General features: G+C 42.1%; 1 non-coding gene across 1 annotated transcript; it reads right to left on the bottom strand.

Annotated features, from left to right (window-relative positions):
• Positions 1-19195: 19195 nt before the first annotated feature.
• On the bottom strand, positions 19196-19268 carry TRNAV-CAC (transfer RNA valine (anticodon CAC)). The gene has a single exon. It is a non-coding gene; the product is annotated as a tRNA-Val (tRNA).
• Between the last annotated feature and the right edge of the window lie 5630 nt (positions 19269-24898).

Here is a 24898-nt window from a genome sequence, read left to right as displayed (position 1 = left end):
ACCAGCGTTTCTCGACTGGCAGTCCGCGGGCCCAAAGGAGCCGCTGAGACCTGCCAGTGGGTCAGCGAAATGTCTCAGAAAAATGATTGAATTGGCCCAGTTTACCCTTTCGCCCTTCCTTTTTCAATCTTTTACCTACACTGCGAATTCAAATAATTTGCAATGATTTTTTTTTTTTAATGGATGATGACTTGTTAAAGTTATTATTTATTCTTTCAATAATAACTTCAACAAGTCATCATCCATTCCTCCACTAAAATCTTCAGATGGCAACATTACAAATGACCCACGTGCGAAAGCAGATATTTTTGCCAGTACATTTGCCAGAAATTCTACCATAGACGATGCCAGCCAGAATGTCCCAGTACTGAAACTTGACTCTCCCGAAATTGTTCCACTTAAAATACAGACAAGATACGTACAATCCATCCACGACAATTTACCCACTAACAAAGCTCCAGGCCCAGATGGAATTCCGCCAATTCTTTTGAAAAAGTGTTCCCCTGAACTTGCCTCTGTTCTAGATAAAGTATTCAGACTATGCATAAGTACTTCTTCATTCCCAAATTCATGGAAAGAAGCCAATATCCACCCAATTCCGAAGAAAGGAAGTTCCCCTGACCCCTCTGATTACAGACCAAGAGCTGTCACATTTTCTCTTGGTAAGGTATTTGAAACTTTAATTAATAAGCACATTGTTAAACATCTTGAATCCAACAACCTAATTAATGATAGACAATATGGTTTTCGCCACGAAAGATCCACCATTAACATACTCAATCTCCTAACTCATACCATCTATCAGTCAATTGACCTACATGGAGAAGCTCATGCAGGAGCGCTTGATATTTCTAAAGCTTTCGATAGAGTTTGGCTCCGTTCCATGCTGTCCAAACTTCCTTGCTATAGACTAACGTCTTTTGTTCCATTGATCTCCTCATATCTCAGTGGCAGGAAAATAAAAGTAGATGATGTGTATTCCAATTTCCACTCAGTTAACGCCAGCGTGCCGCAGAGATCAGTTCTGGTGCCAACCCTGTTCCTGGTTCATATTAATGATCTCTTATCTGTCACCCACAATCCCATCCACTCATATGCAGATGACTCAACACTACATAGTTCATTCACACTCAGACACCCATTTACAAAGTCTAATATCTCTACCTCTCAACTCAGTACAGCCATCTCCATAAATCAAGACGTATCTACAATCAGTGAATGGGGACAAAACAACCTTGTCTCTTCTAATGCTAGTAAAACTAAATATATACAATTTACTAATAGACAGGTATTGCCAGATTCGTATATTACCTTCAGTACTACTAACATTCCCATCTCCAAAAGTATTGAAATTCTCGGAGTCTCACTTAACAATGCCCTCAGCTGGACCTCTCATATTAGATCACTTGCTAAAACCACCTCAAAGAAAATTGGATTAATGTACAGAGTCCGTAACTTCTTCACTGACGAGCAGTTAGCTGTGATTTATAAGAGTCATGTACGCTCTCAGCTTGAATATTGCTCACCCTTGTGGAACGGACGTGAAGAGGTTGCATTAAAACAACTAGACAAAATTCAGAACAAAGCTGTTGGAATTATTAATAACCCTTCCATTACAAATAAACTACCTTCTTGACAAGTAAGAAGGAATGTTGCCTCCCTTGCATTATTTTACAGATATTTTTATGGCAAATGCTCAGACGAAGTTGTGTCCATGGTGCCACCTCTCCATGCCTTCCCTCGTGCTACACAGGCATCTGGTAGCACTCATGACTGGAATGTCACTCAGCCATATTGCAGAACTTCTGCCTATCAGAATTCTTTCATTCCCAGTACTGCATCTCTTTGGAATTCGCTTCCCCAGAGTTGTTTCCCTCCAAACTTCAACCTGGAGCTGTTCAAGTCTAACTGTTACAGATATTATATGGACAGAGGACACCAGTAATCTGGTGAATGGATTTTTTTTTAATTTATCATTTTGTTTTCCTTCCTCTGTTCTGTTGTTTAAAAAGAAAAAAAAAAAGCTTAGTGATATGTGAACTTAATTTTTTGTACTGCATTTTAAATTCCATTACTTCATGGGCATAAAAAAAAAAGCTTCAAAATTTCTGTAATACAGATACTGGATAATGTCGGTAAAAGTTTCGACTTAAGCAAGCTGTATGAAGGGAAGCTGAAACTCAGATGCGGCTGAATTAACTACAAAAACGAAGTAATTATTGAATCATTTGTAAGCAGAGAAAGGATAAATATATAGGAAACATTATCTTGATCCAGCTATGTTAACGTCCAGCTGATGTCTTCTTGCTATACCTCATATCAATTAATCTGGCCAGGCATGTATGGCAACACTGTTCCGGCCGAGATTGTGATTGGCTGGAGGTGTTTGTTCGATTTCGTTGTTGCTAAAACTGATACTCTTTTTATTATCAGATGTGATACTGAGTTTGTCGACAATATAATCGTCAAAAGCAATAAGAAATTCGTTATATACTTATCAACAATGAAATGTTCGTAGGAAGGTAGAGATATGAGTCAACAAAGTATTATAACAGTCCAAGTCAAGGTCAGCATTAGAACAATTCTTTTAAAAATCCGACACTCCGTAATATAACAGAAATTAAGGTAACCTGCTTAATCTAAGCGTTGGTATAACACATTTAAATTTTAAGATCAGTCCGTACTGTGATAATAGAGGATATATAATAAAATAGTTTTCCTTTAGCCTACTTTGATTTTTCGCGATTTTTTCAAACCTCCCTCCCCACAGAACTCGTTTTTTCATTAGAATTTTTAATTATTTAGAGTTGTGGCACGATTTAAGGGTGCAGACTAATCTCGAAATTTAAATGTGTGTTATACCAACGCTTAGATTAAGCAAGTTTCCTTAATTTTCTGTTATATTACGGAGTGTCGGAGATTTAATGGAATTGTTCAAATGCTGACCTTGACTTGGACTGTTATAATACTTTGTTGACTCATATCTCTATCTTCCTACGAAAATTTCATTGTTGATAAGTATATAACGGATTTCTTATTACTTTTGACGATTATATTGTCGACAAACTCAGTATCACATCTGATAATAAAAAGAGTATCAGTTTTAGCAACAACGAAATCGAACAAACACCTCCAGCCAATCAGACTCTCGGCAGGAACAGTGTTGCCATACATGCCTGGCCAGATTAATTGGTATGAGGTATAGCCATGTTGTATATTCACCAGAAACTCGACTATGGCAGATCGTACCTTGGTTGTGTCATCAGTCATTCATGTGCATTAGAAATCTTGCTCTCATTAATGGTCACTGTTTTTGTTCATGTTGTTCAGGCACTGGGGTGTTCGTAAGGATGCAAACGATCAGTCGTTTAATCGTATGAATGGATAACCGAACTTGTAATCAAAGCTCTACCTACGCATTAATGGCGTTCATGCTAGGCCCCAGCAGCGAGCCTCACGCAGAATAATGTTTGTATTTAGGTTACAAAGACCTTATTTTTTATGTACTAATGTGTAATAAGAAATGTGTCTCGTGTTTAACAAGCATTTAAAACTGCAGGTCCATGAACCAGCAAACGGTATGTTTTATTAGTTTTCCGCGCGGTGCATTGTGGCTGGGTGTACAGGAAAGTAAAAACGACCCCTTTCGTCTTCGATTCAGCGTGACACAAAGAACGAAGCCTTCTGAAAAGCAACTGTTTACACCTGGATTTTGTTGACAGGCCTAGTAAGAAGGAGTTGACAGTTATCCCTTGGGCTCATAAGTCTGTTGTTGTGGGTCATAGTGTGCAAGTAGTAGAGTTATATAGTAAGGTACCAAAAAGTATCAAAAGGCTTAGATTTTTCTCGTGAAGGGAGATGATAATGTCTCGTGATTTTTGCAATGTGTCTGTGATGGCTGTAAAACCCATAAAAGAATTTGACATTGCTTTGACTTAGGCTTCAGAAAATCCTCCACTTAATTGATTCACTTCAGATGAAAATAAGAATTATATACAGTGCATTACAATGTTATTTTTATTTGCTATAATATTTTAATACTTCTCTGAGTTAATGCAGATGAATGTAAATATTAGATAGGCTATACTTAATTTTCTGAATACTGCATTCGAAGCAGATCCACCGTAACTCGGTTCATGTAAACACAGGGATCCCATCTTTTGGAATGGACGTTGACTACGGAGCCGCATCACTTGCGTTACAAAGAACAGTAGAGGCTTTGTATATAGTATAAAAAATAACTTTGGTTCGTTGTCTAATGTGACAATAAGTGGCATACTGCATATTTGGTGATTGTCCAGAGCACGAAAGCAGAAAGGTGCAGACCACTGTTAGAAATGCAAACCCTATCAAACCTTCCATGCATGTCGTGTTGTGTGCACTTTCAGAAACATCGGCTCCAGGGGTCCCAATACTTTTCCGGTAGACTGTACACCATTCACCTCAGCGCAGTTTGTCAGAGGAGCGATAGTATTTTATCACGCCACCACAATGCTGGCGGGGATAAAAGTCTCCGGTGTGAAGGTTATAACTAATGACTTTGCTCCCACGACATGGTGTATAATACCTATGCGTGAAGCTGAGTAATGGAACTTGCTGTCTGGTGTATTTTTATATATATGCCGCAACTCTCAAATGCTTAATGGCATGCAAAAAGTCTTCAGGCATTTTCGGAATGTTTGTGGCTATATCACGAACTGTATTATTAATGCTTTGAGTTGATCACTGTACTTCTCATTGCAACTTGCTGTATATTGACATCGATATCCTAGTTGTTAGAAATATACCAGAACTGCTTTATTAGTTCCAACTCTACATCGAAAGTCAAAAGTATTGCCATATACCATGTCATAGGTAAAGTACCGGGCTTTACTAATATATACCATTCATACTAAGAGTACAGTATACAGGCTTCAATCGTATTTATATTAATTTCATACAACATACTAGATCTTATGAAATAAAGACTTCAAGTTATCGAAACATTATCATCCTCGTCATCATCATCAACTGTTGCAAGTCCAGTGCTGAACAAAGGCCTCCCCTAACCTTCACAAGTTCTTAGACTTAGCCAATCTCTGCCGTCTTTTGCCTGCAAACTTCTCCATTTCATCTCTCCACCTTCTGTCTGGCCTTTTTCTGCTACGCTTACATCTCTTGGAGTCCAGTCAGTCAGCCTCTTGCTCCATCGGCTATCTTTATTCTTGCTACATGACCTGCCCACCGTCATTTCTGCTTTTTTCATAACTTCTCTAATGCCTTTGACTTTATAGAAGTTAGTCTGCTCTCTCACCCAGGTTGATCTTTTCCTGTCCCTTTAAGATATTCCCAACAATGGCCTTTCTGTTGCTCTTCGGGACCGGATTAGTTGATTTTCCATCGATTTTGCCAGTATCCAGGTCTCACAACCGTAAGTCATAGCTGGGATTATATATTCGTTATATACTTTTCGTTTCATCCATACTGGCAAGCTACTTTTCATGATGTCTTTGTGTTTACCCAAAGCTTTCCTTCGAGCTGTAACGCGTATTTTTATTTTGTACTGGCATATAAACGCATAATGAACATATGATTTTGGTGATAATGGCAAAATAATCAGTAGAATACAGAGTGAGTGGCATAAGGATCTTAGAAATTCCATGTGATTGAAATAGAAAGGGAAGTAGATACTGGTACTTTACGTGTATTACATAGGTTAAGTATAGCTTATAATTATGGTGGGGGAATGGAGTCACTGACCATCACTTAGTGATGGCCAAGGTAGAGCTGCAGAAAAAGTGGTTGAGGAGACGAAGGGGAAGACAGGAGGAAGCAGCTCCTGTGAGAAGAGTGGAGAAATTGCAAGATAGTGAGAAAATGACAATATAAGAGCATAGTGGAAGAAAGATTGGGAAGGTATGTGCTAGAGCAGATGGAAGAGGTGGAAGACTTATGTGAGATATTCACAGAAGAGATAGGCGCAGCGTGTGAGGCGGTTTGTGGAGTGAGGAGGAGATGCAAGGGTGTGCAAGGGACAGCATGGTTGAATGATGAGGTGAAACGAGCTGTGGAACAAAAGAAGAAGGCATATAGTGAATGGTTAGCGAGTAGAGGTAGGGGAGAAGATGAGAGAGGAGAGGTATATGTCAGCAGGAGAAGGGAGGTTAAGTGACTGATGAAGGAGAGTAAGAAAAAGTGGATGAAGAGTTTGGGAGGAATCTGAGTGTGAAATGGAGGGAGAGTAAGAAATTGTTTTGGAAGGAGGTAAAGAAAGTAAGGCAGTGTGAAAGGGGATATAGCAGGGGAGAGAAAGATAGGAATAATAGATTCTTGGTGGAGAAGAGAGAGAAATTGAGGAGATGGAAGGAGCACTTTAAGGATTTGTTGAATGTAGAGAATGAGAGCAGTGCGAGTATAAGTGGTTGGGGAATGGCTGGGAGAAGAAGAGATGAGAGGAGGGAGGAAGAGATCAGTAGGGCGGAAGTAGTGGAAGCGATGAAGAAGATTAAGTTGGGAAAGGCCCCAGGAATTGATGGAGTGTGTGGTGAAATGCTTAGGTATGAGGGTGAGATTGTTGTGGAGTGGATATGGAAGTTGTGTAGATTGGCTTGGGAAGAGGGAAGGGTTCCAGAGGACTGGAAATCAGGTATAATTGTTCCTTTATACAAAGGAAAAGGGGAGAGAGAAGTATGTGGTAACCATAGGGGTATTTGTCTTCTTAGTGTGACTGGTAAAATGTATGGTAGAATACTGATTGATAGGGTTAGGCATATGACAGAGGAGCTAGTTGGAAAAGAACAAGGGGGATTTAGGAAGGGAAAAGGGTGTGTAGATCAGATATTTGTTCTAAGATGTTTAGTGGAGAAGTACCTAGAGAAGGGAAGGAAAGTGTATGCTGCCTTCATGGACATGGGGAAAGCTTATGACAGAATAGATAGGCAAGGTATGTGGAAGGTATTAAGAATATATGGAGTGGAGGGGAAATTGTTGAGTGCTGTGAAGAGTATGTACGAGGGAGCTAGGGCTATGGTGCGAGTGGATGGTGAGCTGAGTGAGTTCTTTGATCTCAGTGTGGGACTGAAACAGGGTTGTGTGATGTCTCCATGGATGTTTAATATATACATGGATGGGGTTGTAAAGGAGGTGCAAGGTAGGGCAGTGAATGTGGGGGTGGCTCTAATGAATGAGGGTGAGATTTGGAAGCTTCCGGTGTTGTTGTTTGCTGATGATACAGTATTGTTGAGTGAAGATGAATGGGAGTTGCAAGGTTTGGTGAATGAATCTGGGACATTGTGTAGGAGGAGGAATATGAAAGTTAATGTAAATAAAAGTAAAGTTATGGTGTTTGAGAGGAATGAAGTCACAGAGTGTGCAGTGAGGTTGGAAGGTGAGGATATGGAGAATGTGAATGTATTCAAGTACTTGGGTAGTGTGATGAGTATGGATGGAACTTTGGGGGATGAAGTGCGTGAAAGGGTACAGCAGGGAAGGAAGGTTGTTGGTACACTGAAAGCAGCGATGAGAAATAGGGAGGTGAGTATGGAAGTTAAGAAGTCACTCCGTGATAGTATTGTGATCCCAACCCTGACGTATGGAAACGAGGCGTGGACCTTGCAAGAGGGGAACAAGTCAAGAGTGAGAACAGTGGAAATGAGTTACTTGAAAGAAGCATGTGGAGTGACGTGGAGGGACAGGTTGACGAATGAAGAAGTGAAGGAACGTTGTGGGGTGGATGTGGATGTGGTTGAGAAGATTAGGGGAATTACACTGAGGTGATTTGGACATGTGAAGAGAATGGAGAATGAAAGACTGACTAAGAGGGTATATGTAGGTGAGGTGGAGGGAGGGAGAGGGAGGTTTAGACCGAGGATGAGGTGGAGGGATGGAGTTGAGAGGTATATGAGGGAGGGGAGGGTGATTTGGGGGGAGGGTAGTCAAATGGTGGGTGACAGAGCGACTTGGAGGCGTTTTGTCTGAGGCCACCCTTTGAGGGATTAGGGCGTCGGGCTATAGATAGATAGATAGATAGTCTTTAATACTGAGCTTCCGTATACTCCAAGAATAGCCATTAGCTTCACATCTTCGGTGCTCATCCTATTAGGGGCCTTCCACAAGATGCTGTGCCCAGGGACCACCACCTCTTTATCCGGTTCTGTGTAGATGCAGTGTAATATGGTCGTTCTAAAGAGCTGAATCAGGTATAAGTCTTGCAGAGAAGTTTGACTCATTGTTGCAGAGACATTCCTTAGTTACAATTTTAAAGAATGCTCTCTCTCTCTCTCTCTCTCTCTCTCTCTCTCTCTCTCTCTCTCTCTCTCGTTTCCCCATCCAACATCCATCACGCCAGCACACGTTCCACCTCCCCAAGTGCTTGTACTTTTCCCTCGCGTTGTCTTGTCTGTAATCCTTCTGTGTCTGTCTTTCCACCACTCCCTCATTTCCTGAACCGATATTAATGAAGAATACAAACAGACGATTAAATTTACCACAAAACTAAATTTGGCGTACTTGTCCTCCTGGGTCTGGTTAAAACACGTTATTCCTAGTCATCCTAGTCACATCCACCTGAAAACACTCGCATAATCCACTGTTTTATGCCCATTGTAAATTCCAGGGTTAACATTAGTGGGTAAATTGTTGCAGTAAAAGTCCTGTGTTATTTATTTTGATCCAGGGGTTGGGTAGAGTGAGGGAAATAGGACAGGAAGAAATGTTACACACAAAACAGAGAATAAGAGTTCCTAAGGGGGCATTATCAGTCTAGGTTGGTTGAACGAAAAAGGTGAGACAGAAGCCAGTTGGTGGGAAGAGCTAGTGAGGTATATGTGTATATGTGTAAGGGTAATATTTTATTGTTTGAGGGGGTCGTTGCTTAGTAGGGACACAAATGAAAAGGAGCTGAGTCGGGTCAGAAATGCCTGATGGTACAGCTTTCATCAAGGCCACACCTCAGTGCATGCGGTGTTTGACAGTAAGCAATAGACATGAAAACAGAACAGAGAGAGAGAGAGAGAGAGAGAGAGAGTAAGAGGTGTGGGGAAGAAATATTAAGCGTTGTGCTGAGATAGTGAGGTAAAATATGACCATGGTAAATGAGTTCGTAAAATGCGATGTAATTTAAGCCGACCTAACCAGCTAGTGGGAGGCGGAGGGATGAGAGGATGGAGTAAGAGGGAGTGGTGGAGGGTGCGTGAGGAAAGGTGTGTGAGGCAGAGTGTGTGATGGAAGGTATGTGAGGCTGGGTTGGGGAGGCAGAGTGTGTCAGGGCGTGTGAGAGATGGTGTGGGGCACGTAGTGTGAGGCAAGATGTGTGAGGTTGGATGTGGGGGGCAGGGTTTGTAAGGCATGGTGTGCGGTTACTTTCATCCCAGTCAGAGATATGAGCCAAGGAGACAGGTGTGCTATCCCTTGTTTGTTGAAGTAACTGCCGCTATGGGCGCAGCTGAAGCGGATGGAAAGGTGAAGGATGGAGTCATCAGCGCATGAGTGAATAGGGTTAGATGAACAGCTTAGAAGGTAATTGATGAATAAAAGGAAGAGAGTTGATGATAGGACAGAGCCCTGAGAAACACTAATGTTGATAGATCTAGGAGAAGAACGGTGGCCGTCTACAGCAGAGGCTGTAGAACGACCAGAAAGGAAGCTAAAGATGAAGGCACAGATAGAAGGATAGGTCTAGACACCGTCAGAGGGCAGTTTGGAGTTTAAAGAATTATGTGAGACTTGATTTAAAGCCTTTGAGATTCAGTGGCAAAGCAAATAGGAATTATCGTCCATTTCAAATATTCAGTTAAATATATCCCTCAGGAAGGACATTCTAATAACCACTGCTTAACTTTTTATGCTTAGATGTACTGTACTGTATATGAGAGTGACAGCGAAACACAAAATTTGATGAACGTCGGAAAAACATGCTGAATATTAGACAAAGGATGTTAGGTTGTGGAAACCTGGCATCGTCCACAGCAAGAGGTGTTTTTATAAAGACTGAAGTTATAAATATAAAGTTAGAAAGATACCATGACGTAAAATAGGTTCGCCAAAAGTGGTGTAGGAATTTTAATATCATGTAAAGAACTTAAATCAGTAAGACTTGCATAAATCTTAACATCATTCTGGAACAATTATGCTTATCAAACGAGAAAAGCTTAACAGTTCAGTCTCATTTTCAGGTTGATCTGACTCTTACTGGTGTATTTTGTCTCGCTAAGCTGAACCCCATGCACCACATTTGTTGGACCTTGTACAGTAGCATCGACATCTAAATAATAAAGCGTGCATCAGTATAACTACAATTATTCTGTCTCCACACACACACACACACACACACACACACACACACACACACACATACCTGCTCAGTGGTAACGCCCTCGTCCAGCGTCTGCTAAGATGGGGGTTCGTGCTTGTTCGGGATAAGAAAATTTTCACTGACAAAGCAGGTGGGTACAGTCCTCCTTGAGCATGGGGATGAGTGTGTGCCTGTATGAGGGTCAAGGCTTTGCCCTTATATAGGACTGTATGAGCTCTCAGCTCTCTTCCGGGAGAGTAAAAAGCTGATGATCACAACGATCACATGATCCTGACCGACCCGGTAGATTACACACACACACACACACACACACACACACACACACACACACACACACACACACACACACACACACACACACACTGCAGAAGGAAAACCACTTGTATAGGGGGCTGACTGTTAGTGACTGAAAAACCAAAAGGACGATAAATAGACGAAGACGAAAATAAAACAGCTTTCCCAAGTATATGAAAATGGACATCAGTGAACAGGATTAGAAGGAAGATGAGACGAGCAACGAGGAATGAGCTGACACAATGAGAAATGAGGAAGTGTGAGCTGGGGAGACTAGCAAAAAGGGTCGGGAGAGAAAGTGTGTTAACCCGTGGCGTCCCGTCGACGTACTTCCACGTCCTCATGTTATGTCACTGCCAATCCCGTTGACGTACTTCAACGTCCTGCAATTGCAAGGTTCATAATTTCCACAATTTTCAAAATTCGCACGAGATTTTCGATTCGCCCACGTACCCAAGCCTCCCCTACCTGCCCCCAGGCGGGAAGCGTCCCAGACCCCGCGTGACCTGTGCTCACCCTTGTCTCGGTCACTCACCTGTTAACAGTGACCCAGGTCAGACATGGCGCGTAAAGGTCTCTCAGATGACGAAATACAATCCGCCCTGGATGCCTTCACTGGAGATAGTGATTCTCCACTTGATGATGATGTGGTGGATCGAGATTATGTGCAGCCTGAGGAGGAAATAACAAGCAGTGATGAGGAGGTCCCTTCGCCCCGGAAAAAGCGGTATGTCACGTATCGTAAGGCAAGGGAAGGCCAGCCTGCACCCAAAACACCTGCATGGACCTCTTTCCATCCCCTAGAGAGAGATTCTGATGAGGACGAGGATGAGGACGATGACGATGACGGCGGCTTAGGACGTGAGGTTGCCTCGTGGTTGGGGAAGGAAAAAATCTCACCCCGAGGATCAGAAGGTGGGGCGAGAAGGCAAATAAAGTATGGCCTAGTGTTTTGTCTGGGGAAGGCGAAAGTGGTGTGGTGGGAGTGCGGGGTGAAAAGGAAGTGGTGTGAGGGAGGCAGCACGAGCACGTGGTGCACGTAGGCCTAGGGGAGAGGAGGTGGAGCCACTCCCCAGCACGTCTTTCGCCATACAATATTCCCAAACTTCCTCCACACAGCCCCAGGATGTGGGGAAAGGAAGGAAAGGGAAGGGAAAGGGTAAAGGAAAAGGGAGAGGGAAGAGAAGTGCGAGTGATGAAAGGCACCGCTCTCCACCTCCCCCACCACCACCAATGTTGCGTTGTGCCTTCAGCCATGTTTCAGAGAGTACCATAACTTCCTACACTACTGAAACTGTGTGGGATGGCGATATGACGCTCAGTATAATGGTAAGGCCAGTCAGTATGTGCCAAGTCTTATATAAACTTGAAACGGGTGTAATGTTTGCAGGAAAGTAATGTATAAGTTGAGAAATAGTGTAAGTTGAACGAAGTGATATGAAAACTACACCCACTGTATAAATCTGCGAAAATATGACGCTCAGTATAACACTCTGGTCAGTAAATATGTGATAGCAAGAATATAAAGTGGAAACGGGTGTAATGTTAGCATGAATAAAACGTATAAGTTGAAAAATAGTGTAAGTTGTAATAATTGATGTCACGAGTACACCCACTGTGTAAATCTGCGAAAATATTACGCTTAGTAGAACATTCTGGTCAGTAAGTATGTGATAGGAATTATATAAAGTGGAATTTGTTGTAATGTTAGTAGTAAGGTAATTTATAAGTTGAATACTAGTGTAAGATGAAACAAATGATATCGCGATAACACTCACTGTGTAAGTACGCGCTAATATGACGCTCAGTTGAATCATAAGGTCTGAAATTATGTGATATCAATTATATCAAGTGTAAACATGTGCAATGTTAGTGGAGAATTATTATATAAGTACAAAAATAGATTGTAAGTTGAAATAGTAGTCATAGCGACTTCACCGTGTGTGTTATTATGCGCTATTATTACGCTAAATATTTACGTAAGGCCTGAAATTATCTCAAAACAGTTCTATAAAGTTGAAAAGTGTATAATGTTATTAGGAAAGTATTATGTAAGTAGAAAAAACACAATACGAGTTGAAACAACAGTCACAGCGTGTTCACTCACTACGTAAATAAGCGCTAACATTACGCTAAATGTTATCGAAAGGCCTGTGAATACGTAAAACAGTTCAATAAAATGTAAAATGGTATAATGTTATTGCAGAAGTATTATGTAAGTAAAAAATATGATATGTATCATGATTTTCAAATGTTAGCGATTCATCGTGACCAGTCTGCCCGATTTTGCTCGTTTCGCACAATGGTACAATGCTTATTTCTGCTCTATTTTTGTATAAAATCCAATATACTCTTTTATCACATCTTTTTATGTTTGTAATAAATACATATCTACTTACTTTCATTGGTTTCCCAGACTTATAATACCATAGAAAATGTTAGAGGCTCAGACCGCCTACAGAGAACATGGGGGCAGGTGGGACCAAGGCATACCTGGTTAGGGTAATTATGGACCCCGGGGAACAATTTCTTTGTCACTGACCATTGTTTCTGACCAAAAGTGAAAGTTTTAGCAAAAAAAAAAAAAAAAAGGGTCGAAAAATGGTCAGGATTGGGGGGTACCAGTGGTCAAAAAGTGGTCGGGACGGGGCGGGTTAAGGAGGTAATTTGGTGGAGCGAAGTTGATTTGGCGAGAAAATCTGTAGCAAAGGAGAAGAGTAAGTGAGGGAATCGTGCCGCGAGGCTTTAAGGGGAGAGAGACGAGAAGCTGGTAAGTAGATTGCGTTAAAGAGATCTGAGAGGCAATGCTGGACTGAGAATGGAATTTGTTAGGGAGGAACACTGGAATGTAAATTGGAGTGGGGTGCATATTATGGTGTTAAGAGATCCCATTAGGAACGGAAACTTAAACTTTAGTGGGACAAAATATTTAATGATAAAGCATGAACGTTGAAAAGCTAAAACAATGACAGTAACATAAACTTTTTCTGACGTGAACCAAAAGAAGGAGGTCTAATGAAGTGGTGTAGGGAAACTGAGGTTGACGAGGAGAAACGAATGCAGACGAAGACAATGTGCAAGTGAAAATACTCGTATAGGAGCCCACAGAAGAATGCGAGACTATAAACAGGGGAGAACTGCCGAAGATGTACAGTATACCTGTATATATGGTAGACAAGAAGCAAATACTAATCTCAGAAAATAAATCAGGATGGAAGGAGGGAAATGTACTTAATAGGAGAGTACAATAGTTTTGCCCTCGAATCTCAGTCGTTTGCAGCTACAGTACGCGGATTCAGTTTCAGTCACTTTTCAATTGCAACAGATTGTCTGAATATATGGGAATTTGTTTACATAGCCCAATGCGGAACATAGTACCCATGTGAACGGTGCCAGAATAAATTTTTATAGATATTTTTTTTCTCGTGTCGTAATTGTGTATTGAAGATGCCCAATTTTTAGCGATTCACCCCTCCCCCCGACTCCTAAGTTGTTTCAGTTACGACAAAAAAAAAAAAAAAACTATGCATCTGCGTACAATAATTTCTGCACCAATGAACGCAACATTGTATATCGATGCTAATTACGTACATTTTGTGGAGGAAAACATGATTTTGAGTGATATTTAACTGTTCAGATAAGGGCCATTTTTCAACCCTGCCTCCTGCTGCTTGAAACCGAGGATTCGCTGTTTCGATCCAGGCGTCCTCCCCTCGACGCGTTCCGCCTAATGAATAGCCAATGGGAACAATTATTAGGGACCAAAGCACCCTGTTAGAATATTTCAATCGACATGAAATTGAAGTAGGCCCATCTGTGACACAATTGCAACCATCCTCCCAAGTTTCATCGCAATCTTTTTTCTGGTTTTGGCTGCGCTACATAGACAGACTAGCACACGGCTAGGTTTATAGTGCACTAGTGCATGCCCGCAAAATTTGCTGGACTAACTAATAACGATTTCATCACAGAATGCTTGCAAATATCTATATTTTTGCTTCCATACCGTTACTGAGCCCACAATGACCAATTCTGACCAAATAGTCGAAGAAATTATTTTCGTATATTTTGCGAGTCTCTATTTTCGACAATTTCGCTCCATCGCGTCGCGCGCAACAGCCAAATTTTGGAGAGGGGGATTTTTCTGACACTCAGTGGACTTACCCTGAACTAGTGCAAAAAAATTAGGTCGATGTCTCTCACCGTTCTCGGGAAAGGAACGAACAAACTCACAGGCAGACTCACATATTCACAGCATAACTTTATTTGGATTAGAAATTAACGAGTAAATCTGCACTGATGTGTTTGTATGTGTCTGTGAGTGTGTATGTGTGTGTGTGTGTGTGTGTGTGTGTGTGTGTGTGTGTGAGAGAGAGAGAGAGAGAGAGAGAGAGAGAGAGAGAGAGAGAGAGAGGTGTTTGCCTGAAAAGTGAAAGCCTCCAGACAGCAAAAGAATTCAGTTCTACGGTCCTTGTATTCCATTATCATCCTGCCGTGAAGAGACCCCATCAGAATAAACGATCATAGGAATCCTGGTCTGTTGATAGGACGAGAAATACGGCCTCATCTATGGCGATATTATAGAGGGGAAATGACAGCTGTGAGGATGTGGTTGGGTGGTTAGTACCTTACATCCTCCTCGCCACACAGTACTCCATTATCGTACCTCTCATTCCCACATCCTCCTCTCTCTCTCTCTCTCTCTCTCTCTCTCTCTCACTGTTCCTGACCTGCACACCAATCTATTACCCTACACAGTCCCCCCTCCCTGACACACAAAGCACCCTCTACTCATCTGATTTACTCTTTGATATCACTCTTTGACAGTGAAAATACTCCTCCTCCTCCTCCTAATAATAATAATAATAATAATGGTAAGTGGTGGTAGTCATCCCTCTGTTTAATGAGGGAGTGACTGTCAGGGCGCTGTGTTTTTCTATACGGAAAGAATTAGAGTTAAAATTGCAATAATAATAATAATGATGATTATGATGATGATGATGATGATGACAGCCTAATAATAATAATGGTGATGATGATCACAATAATAAAAATAAAAATAATAATAATAATAATAATAATATGGACTTCGAAATTACCGGACACAATGCATCTGGAAGACAGCATAAAAGTAAACGGAAAGACAGTTCAAGAAAGACTTCTCCAGAGTTGACCAGTTGTTTGCGTGAAGATGTGAGAGTATCTGTTAAAACAATATTACAGAATTAAGGAACAGACGAATATTGTAGGAGGTTGTAGACAGACTGGCATTGCGTGACCACCGTAAAGGGTAAGGATGCATCCATTTATACGGTATCTGTACATTATCATACTGTCATATCAAACGCAAAGAGAATTATGAAATATGCTGGGAAAACGAAAAAGCATCCATTGATTTCTGAACATTAGCATCCTGTAATATCAAAACGCAGAGATAATAATGCAACACTGTGGCAAAGTGAACAAGAATCCAAGCCATAATTTAGCCAATCGGATATTATTAGCAGTTTGCATGGAAATACCTGCTAAAAAGATGATCACACGTTATCTGAAAAATTTTCTCAGTCCATACTATTCCTCTATATTCCTGCAGACCACTAAGCCAAAGCGTAACCAAGCTGCCAGTCACCCTGCATACTAACGCATTTCACACCCGCATATAGCCCTATCATTATACCTCACAGGCAGGAGAAAAAAAAAAAAAAGATGGAGCCGTAGATTCCCTGCCGCCATCTTCTCGCAATTTCTTGCCAGACGCAGCCAGCTCAGTCCTTGACCCTCGAGGACAAGACAGTTATCTGTTTTAATCTGGCTGATTTAAGGGGATTTTCCTCGTTACTAGGAACTTCCGAGGACTGAGGTCAGTATATTCGTAGGGTTAAGAAGATTTCCTAGCACCTCTTCCTTGACGATTTATTTTTGGATCTGGCTGGTTAATACAATTTTGTGCCCTACTTATGAAGAGTATGGGGATAGGAGAATAAATTAAATAACAGAGAAGAGGATCATAAAGTACAAAAAGCAAATTAATCGTTTAGGAAGAGGTATTAGGGAGCCTGAGAGTTAACGCGCTACTGTCGATTCCTTTTCACCTGATAAGATCCGTAAACTCTTTCCAGATCAGTTGATAGCCAGGTGCAGTCAGACTGCAGGATAAATCTGACTAGTAACCAAGACGTCATTCTTACAGTATCTCATAACTCAGGCTGACCAAATTTCGTCCAACCATGACTTAATAATATTCAAGGTGTGGAAGTGGACCAGTTTCGTCAGATAAAAATAACGTGGCTATTGTTTGTCTTGCGCCTACAGAAATTCCCCATGTTTGTGTTGCTTTGAAAACCTAAGTGGTGGAGCAAAACCCATATTGTTAAAATCATGCAGTAAGAGTGTGAGAGAACTGGCTGGCTCCGAGACACTGTATAACACAACAAATAGGTTGGTCATCTTGTTACGCATTAACATCCATCCTGAGTTCACCCAGGGAGACTATGGCAAAACACTCTCAGATATATCATAAATCACAACTTAATCCTCATTTCTTATATTCTCCACTATATTTTCATACACCTCGTTCTTAGCCTTTATCACCTCATTCTGGCAACAACCTCACTCAGCATCTCATTCCCTGACCAAAGCGACCTGCCAAGAATCTTTTCCACGATAACCCGCGAGTTTTATCACGTATTGTTGACGTGTGTGGGATGCTGTGTGTAATAAGCTATTCGCATCCCTCCGCACTCCTGTGTACACATCTCGCCATCGGCAATCATCACATCAAATCACAGACCACTTTAACCTCTAACCCGGGAGCATAGTTTTCAACATAGTCTTGCCATCTTCAGACTATTATTCAGCTTTAAATATTGCAGCTAAAGGGGTTCTTTCAAGTCTTCATTAACTTCTTCAGTGCCCAGAGGATTTCCTGAATAATTCGCAGGGCACCAGCAAGAATAATATTGAAATGACTCGATCTCGCTAAAGGAGCTAAATATGGTTTGTTTACTCCATAACTTTATCTACTGTAATTTCCCACAAGCGACGTCATACCTTACTCAGTCTTGTCCCATTACTGATACTGGTTTGTTAGATTTCACAGTGCTTAATGAATCCTTCTCCTCTCAGTCATATCTCCCACTTCTCTGTCCTCAGTCACTTAGTCTAACTTCCCTTCCGCTCTCACTCTAGTCCTCTCTCTTCTCATTCACGCTACAAGTCCCCTTCCTCTCATTCCATCCTTTCACCCCTGTCTCACTGCACCCGCGCCCCTCCTCTCTCACTCTACCCCTCCCCTCCTCTCTTACACTCATCTTCATCCTCCTTTCTTACTATACTATGCCTCCATCTTCTTGTCACGTCTCCATGACATCATTTACCCCCTCACTCTCAAGACTCCTCCTACCTATCCCTCTGGTTTCTGCCTTCCACATCTCCCTTCCATCTCCACTTTATTAAAATCTTTGTGGCACTGTACAAGACTATCTATAACTGCTTCTTTGTTGTCGCTTCCATGCTTCCAGTTCAAGCCATTATTCAAGTTTTTTAGACCAAAGTTCGTATGCTTTTATATTTCAACCCAGGTTTCTACTTTATGTTATCTAATCCACACACTTCTCCATTTTAAAGGCCAAGTCTTTGTACATTGTTATCTAAACTAAAACCCCATCTGCATTCACTGGTTCCAGGTTATTTCCTCCTCTTTTCCAGTGCCATCTGTCTAGTCTTCCATTTAGCATTCTGTCTTATCTGTCTCGAAGCATAATTATCCTGTAGCACACTTCTTTGCTTTCCTATGCTAAGTTTTCCTCTCACCATCCCAAGCCAGTTAATTTATATTCAGTTTCCTCGGCACTTTCATTTCGTTACGCTTCCGTTCTTTCCACTTATCACTCTTCTTTTCTTCCCAGCTAACCGTCCTTCTTTTTTTTTTTTTTTGTTAAAACTTCCTTTCCTTTAAGCCTATTCCTTGTACCTAAACCCTATCATTCTCTTACTTCTTAGTTTCTTTCCTACTGAATCATCTTTCATTCTTACAAGTTTCCCTTTCTTTCTTCCTTCCATTTTCTCATGCTACCTTTACCTTTTCCTTCTTTTCCCCCTTTCACGCCCTTCCGGATGTGTTCGGCCGCTTGTGCTATCGTTGACGAACCTCACCGAATTTGAATAGCATACCAGGTGGCCGAGGATGGGGGAGGAGGGAGCCATAATCCCGTAAGGGGTGGCCATTTGACTCTGAGTTATTCGTTTTACGGGGAGGGGCACTAACCCTCCACCAACCCACTTGTTGACACGTAGGGAGCACGTATGGTTTGGTTATATGGTTACCACCCAGCGTTGTAAATGGTTTCTTGGCTTACAGGAAACCATTTGGCTTACCACTCAATGTAAAGCCACCTGTAAAGGAAAGAAAAGCAATAAAAAGTGACAGGAAAGATGGGAGAAATAGGAAGAGAGGAGGACAGGCGCAGAAAAAGAATGATAAAGGCTAAGGAAGAAGTAGGAAGAGAGGAGGACAGGCACAGAAAAAGAATGATAAAGGCTAAGCAAGAAGTAGGCAGCACTACATCAAGTGAGTGGATGATGGTCGCCACCACCTACCACAAAAGTCAGTGTTTCCGCCCGGGATCGAACCGGGGACCTTGCGCGTGTGAGGCGCACGTGATAACCACTACACTACGGAAACATATTGACAGGAGAACGATGAAGAAAATTTGCCCAAGTGTGAGAGGAAAGGGCAAAGTATTAAGAGCTGACAGGAGAGAGAGGAATTGTGAAGAAGATTAGGAGAAAGCTAAAGTAATGGGGGAGAGAAAAAGTCGCACGAGGGTACGAAGGAGGAAAGGGTGAAGATATGAAAAAGATGAGTGATGAAGACAAGGTATCAGGCTGTAGGAAGGGGTCACATGAGCTTAGTCCCACATCAGTGTTGACAGTAAATGTTGCCTTAGACCCATATGCAAAGACATGGAGAATGAAGTTTGACGTAGTGTAGCGGTTTTGTATTTATCAGACTCTGTGTGGTGTAAGTATCAGTGGTGTGCTCGATGATGTGTAAGTACGAGTGGTGAGAATGTTCTGGGTGCCGTGTGAGTGGCTGGGATGGAGTAGGTGGTGGATCGAGTGGTATACCAGTGGCGTTGATCGTGCAGACTGTCATTTAGATGTGGCAGTGGGCGGATTAAAGGTGGTATACTTGTTGGTAATAATATGTGTTATAAATTATCCTCGTGACATTGGTGTATTGTGGGTGATTTTGTGTGATCCTGTGATAGTACTGATAACTACAGGTGTCACTGAGTGCAGATATGAGGAGGTGGCATAGGTAATGGATGAGATCACCTGTGTGTGTGTGTGTGTGTGTGTGTGTGTGTGTGTGTGTGGAGAGAGCGAGCGGCATGATGATAAAGTGGATGAAGTCATAAGGTGCTAGTGGTGTGATGGCATGAGTGATTGCACAGGTGGTTGGGTGTTACTGTTGAATAATTGGTGTACATGGGTGATAGGAGTGACTGGTGTGACTGCACGGTATACACATTTAGTGATTTTTTATTTTTATGTGTCCGACTCTGGGCACAGGCTTCACAGCCTGCTTTCAAGGCCCGGTAGTCCTCCTACATACCATACACCTCTACGTGTCACCACTTCGGCGCTAACACCCACCGTTCATATTGAATACATGCTAGGGCTGTCTCATACAGGACTGATGTATGTGTGTGTGTGTGTGTGTGTGTGTGTGTGTGTGGAGAGAGCGAGCGGCATGATGATAAAGTGGATGAAGTCATAAGGTGCTAGAGCCACCGCCTCCCCCTAAATGGTTTTAGTTCATCTGTAGAAGAATGGTATTAGGTCATCTATAGAGGCATAATATACGTGCCCTAAATAGGTGCCATGAGAGTGGAATTAGCAAATGGTGTTCTGGATAGCAAGGACGAATGATGTGGTAGGAGTAACTGATAAAACCTATTAGGAATAAGAATCAGTGCCAAGGCACAGCAAACCCGTCCCCTGCAGTCATTTTAGTGCTGACGTATAAACACAACAGGATATCTAGTCAAAGATGTCACATATCAAATTTGGAGTAAACTGGGTGAAAATTGGCGATTTTATGCCCATTTGAAGTTTTACGCCCGGCCCACCTGACACTGACCCCCCTACTGCTAAGTGGGTGGTGACCCGCTGATGTAATGAGGCATGTTATATGATGCAGATTTGAAAGATGTCGATGTGACGAATTTGAAAGGAGTTATGGTGAATAAACGATTGTTTTCTTTTTACTTTCTTTTACATTTGGGGGGCTTAGGCCTTGTCCCAAACCTTAATCAGGTGGTCACTGTAATGTTAGTCAAAATCGCACCAGTTGTTTTCGCGTTAAGTTGTGAATAGACAGACACAAACAAATAAACAAACAGGCAAACCGAGTGAAAATAATACCCGTTCCCGAGCCCCTCCGAAGCGTGGACGGGTAGTAAGCGGTATTAGTGGTCCGTATTAGTGTTTCAAACATATAAATAATGATGACTGGGCGGTGAAGTTAAAATAAAGTCTGAGAGGATGAATAGTACCGTCAAGAGAGGAATCCGGCGAGAGAGCCAGGGAAACAGTAGGTATGAGCTGGAAAATCAGTGAGAGCTGGTGTTGTTACTGAACAAGAACAAAGGTGCCTGGAGGGTCGTTTGTCGAGGCCACCCCTCACTGAATACGGTGTCAGGCAGTAGACAGACTGAGAGGAAGAAAGGCAGAATATGTCTTCATTACGGACACGTGAATCAAAAATGACATGAATTTCCCGAATTGCTGTGTGTCAGGCTCTTGGGAACTCCTGTAATGCATCCATGAGTGATTACACCACATCACAGCTTCCTGTTCCAGCATTATGTTTTCTATTTATTTTTAATCCACAACATTCATTTGGGATTCTCAGGATACAATACTTCGATCTCTGAGCCAGCTGAAGAGGCTCTGAATAAAAGAACTAGCAAAGGGCACATCATAATCTGTAATATGGGAAAAACATTGGAGTCTCAGCAAAAGAATGATTTGCAACAAATTGTGTGTGTGTGTGTGTGTGTGTGTGTGTGTGTGTGTGTGTGTGTGTGTGTGTGTGTGTGTGTGTGTGTGTGTGTGTGTGTGAGTGTGTGGAGGTAGGGATGAGGTGAGGCATCCCCCCTCCTCTTAAGCAGTGCCAAACCTGACCAAATTCCTCTCAGTCTTACACACATTATACTGTACTGTACTTTACCCAAATCTCTGTCTCACTCTCACGATGCTCCTGTCATCACTGAAGAACACAGAGAGGGATACTTCACGATACAATGCACGGACCATTTCACACACACACACACACACACACACACACACACACACACACACACATATGCAAGCAGGCAGAGTTGCCAGAAGCTCAAGCATATTTTTGGCACTTACACAAAACTTTGTTTCGTCAGTTTTAAGTTTTCACTAAAGGAAAGTTACAAAAACGAATATTTCTTGGATGCATGGCAGAATTTGGTACATTGTATTGACAAAAATAAATAAATGCATAAAGAAATAAAGTGAATGTGCAGTTTCTTCCTCTCTGCTCAGGAAAAAAAAAAGTGCAAACTGCATGCAGTGTCATGCAACAGCATGTCGATTTGAAAAAAAAAAAAACTATAAAATTAGAGTACTGCGTCATAAAAAAAGCTACTTTCTGGATGTAAAAACCACATGATCGTAATGGTGGCATATGTCAATGAAATATATTACAGAGGGTATAAGAAGTGTAATGAATTTCAGCCACACAGTGATGTTTGCATCCCATTACCACTTTGCTCGGTCTTTGCAAGTGGGAGTGGTAATTAGCGGATTGTACCACATTGTAGAATATGTTCTAAGATATCAGGGCAATATGTGCCTGCCTACCCCCATTTATTAACCTCCATAGATTTTGGAGGGGGAGCTGACATCCTAAAAATAATGGCGGAAAATTTTATATGCTTGAGGACATTATCAAGGAACCAAGCGAACTGACCTGAGAAGTTTCTTTGAGATCCATATGCTTAGTTTCACCTATTTCTGATTGCTTTTATTTTTGGGAGGGGACTGGCCCCTTCACGAATCATTGGAGGGGTCACGACTTCCCCTCCAAGTATCGCAATCCGTGTAAGAGTCCACTGTACACCATATACCAGTATTTCAAAGCCATATCTGCCTTCCTTTCAGTAGTTCAGAGAATATCCAGTTTAGTGAAGGGGTATGACTCGTCCCAGAAATCATGTTGGAAATTCATATACAGTGGAAGACCTTCGTAGTAACCAGACGAGCTCACTTGAGAGGTTTCATTCACATCCTTCAAATAGCCTAGGATGAGTTAAAGCGCGCGCACACACACACACACACACACACACACACACTAGCTGAATCTCACGCAACGGTATAGGGTCAGTTGCCAAAAATGCTATCCTCCTGCTTCACAGGGTTGATAAATTACACTGACAGCACTTAGCGACTCGGTACACAAGCACAATCCTGCCTACGCGCTTCATTTCGCCTCCACAGTCATTTATCTTACATACATTCTTGCTTTACGCATTTTTTATTACTGATATATTTGAATTATCTCTGTGGCATATTGTGGAAAAATCTGTGTTAAGATAATGTAATAATGATACTTTAGCTGTACTTTATCAACCTCGAATTATCCATTAAAAAAGCAGTTTTGTATTTTACATGATGTAAGTCTGGCAGTGGGAAAGTTGTGGTGTGGATGTGGATGTGATAGAAATCGTTAGGAGAAATACATTGAGGTGGTTCGGCCATGTGAAGAGGATGGAGAGCGAGAGACTAACCAGGAGAGTTCATGCGAGTGAGGTGGAGAGGGGGGGAGGGGAGGCCGATGATGAGACGGAGGGATGGAGTGGAGAGGTATATTGAGAGAGGGGGGTGTGAGCTGGGAGCAAGGCAGTGTAGTAATATTGAGAAGGGCGACATGGAGGCGATTTATTTGTGGCCACCCCTTACGGGATTGAGGCGTCTGGCAGTAGATAGATTGACAGATAGATAGATAGATTCTGGCAGTAGGAAAGGAGAACGGTAAAAAAGAAGAAAAGAGGACGTTTTAAAAAGAGAGAGGCAGGAAAAGGGAAAGGATGAGGAGACGGAAGGTGATAGATGCAAAAGTGAAGACAGGAGAAGAGGCGAGAGAAGAGAAGAAAGGGGAACACGTAAGAGAGGATACAGGAAACCACGAGAGTAAAGGATCAGGGAAATAGCAGAGGAGGAAAAAAAGTAAAACAGAAGGGAAAACGAAATAGTAGAGTAGGTATTTCTAAAGAGCAACTGTGAAGGAGAGAGAGAGAGAGAGAGAGAGTGAGAGAGAGAGAGAGAGAGAGAGAGAGAGAGAGAGAGAGAGAGAGAGAGAGAGAGAGTAAAAAATAATGCTTTCCGTCAACACTCACTCTCTCTCTCTCTCTCTCTCTCTCTCTCTCTCTCTCTCTGAGGAAACAGGTTTGGGGGCTTCAGGCTTTTGTTTCTTTTTTTTTTCTGCACACACACACACACACACACACACACACACACACACACACACACACACACACGAGCGCGCAAATAAATGCACAACGGCAGAAGAAAGTTATAAAACACAAGAATGAAAAGCATAACGGAAGTTGTGTAGCAAATATACTCCATATATTTCCCACCTTCCAGACATAGCCGAAGACCCTCTCGTTCTCTTTCTGCACCCCACAAAAATGCATCTCCGTTCCAAACAAAGCTACTGACAGGAACAATGAAACTATAAAGGAAAATGAAGACACCTGTTCACTTGTCTCCCCTCTCTTCCCCTTCACCAACAGCTTCTCCAGGAAATCTCTTAACAAGTAAAAAATGCATTGAGAGGGGTCGCAAGGGGACGAGGGAAGGATGGACCGCCAGCCTTTCCGTAAAATTGGCTTATCTTTCCCCGCCACCAGCTATCCCCGTCATTATATCGCTGCGGATGCCACCTGCCCACCACACGCACACCTGGTGAACACAGTCATGGTGGCAGGATGGCCTTTATTATCATGATGGTTGTTGTTCTCATGTCTCCTGTCCATTTGCCATTTGCTCTCTCTTTTCTCTGCTGTCTTGTGTTTGCTGTTCTCCTTGACACAGCTGGATGGGTTGATGTGTGTAATGTCATACGCTGTAGTTGGCCTTTAATACCCGCTTGTGTGATGGACCAGAGGCGCTGGTGTTGGTAGGTGTGTGTGTGTGTGTGTGTGTGTGTGTGTGTGTGTGTGTAGTAGTGGTAGTAGTAGTAGTAGTAGTAGAAATTATCAAGAAAGGATC

Source organism: Coenobita brevimanus, chromosome 6 (genome assembly GCF_032717465.1).
Source record: "Coenobita brevimanus isolate Jiangsu-jjx chromosome 6, ASM3271746v2, whole genome shotgun sequence".
Lineage (NCBI taxonomy): Eukaryota > Metazoa > Arthropoda > Malacostraca > Decapoda > Coenobitidae > Coenobita > Coenobita brevimanus.
Note: the sequence above shows the minus strand (reverse complement) of the source record. Positions and strands in the feature narration are given on the sequence as shown.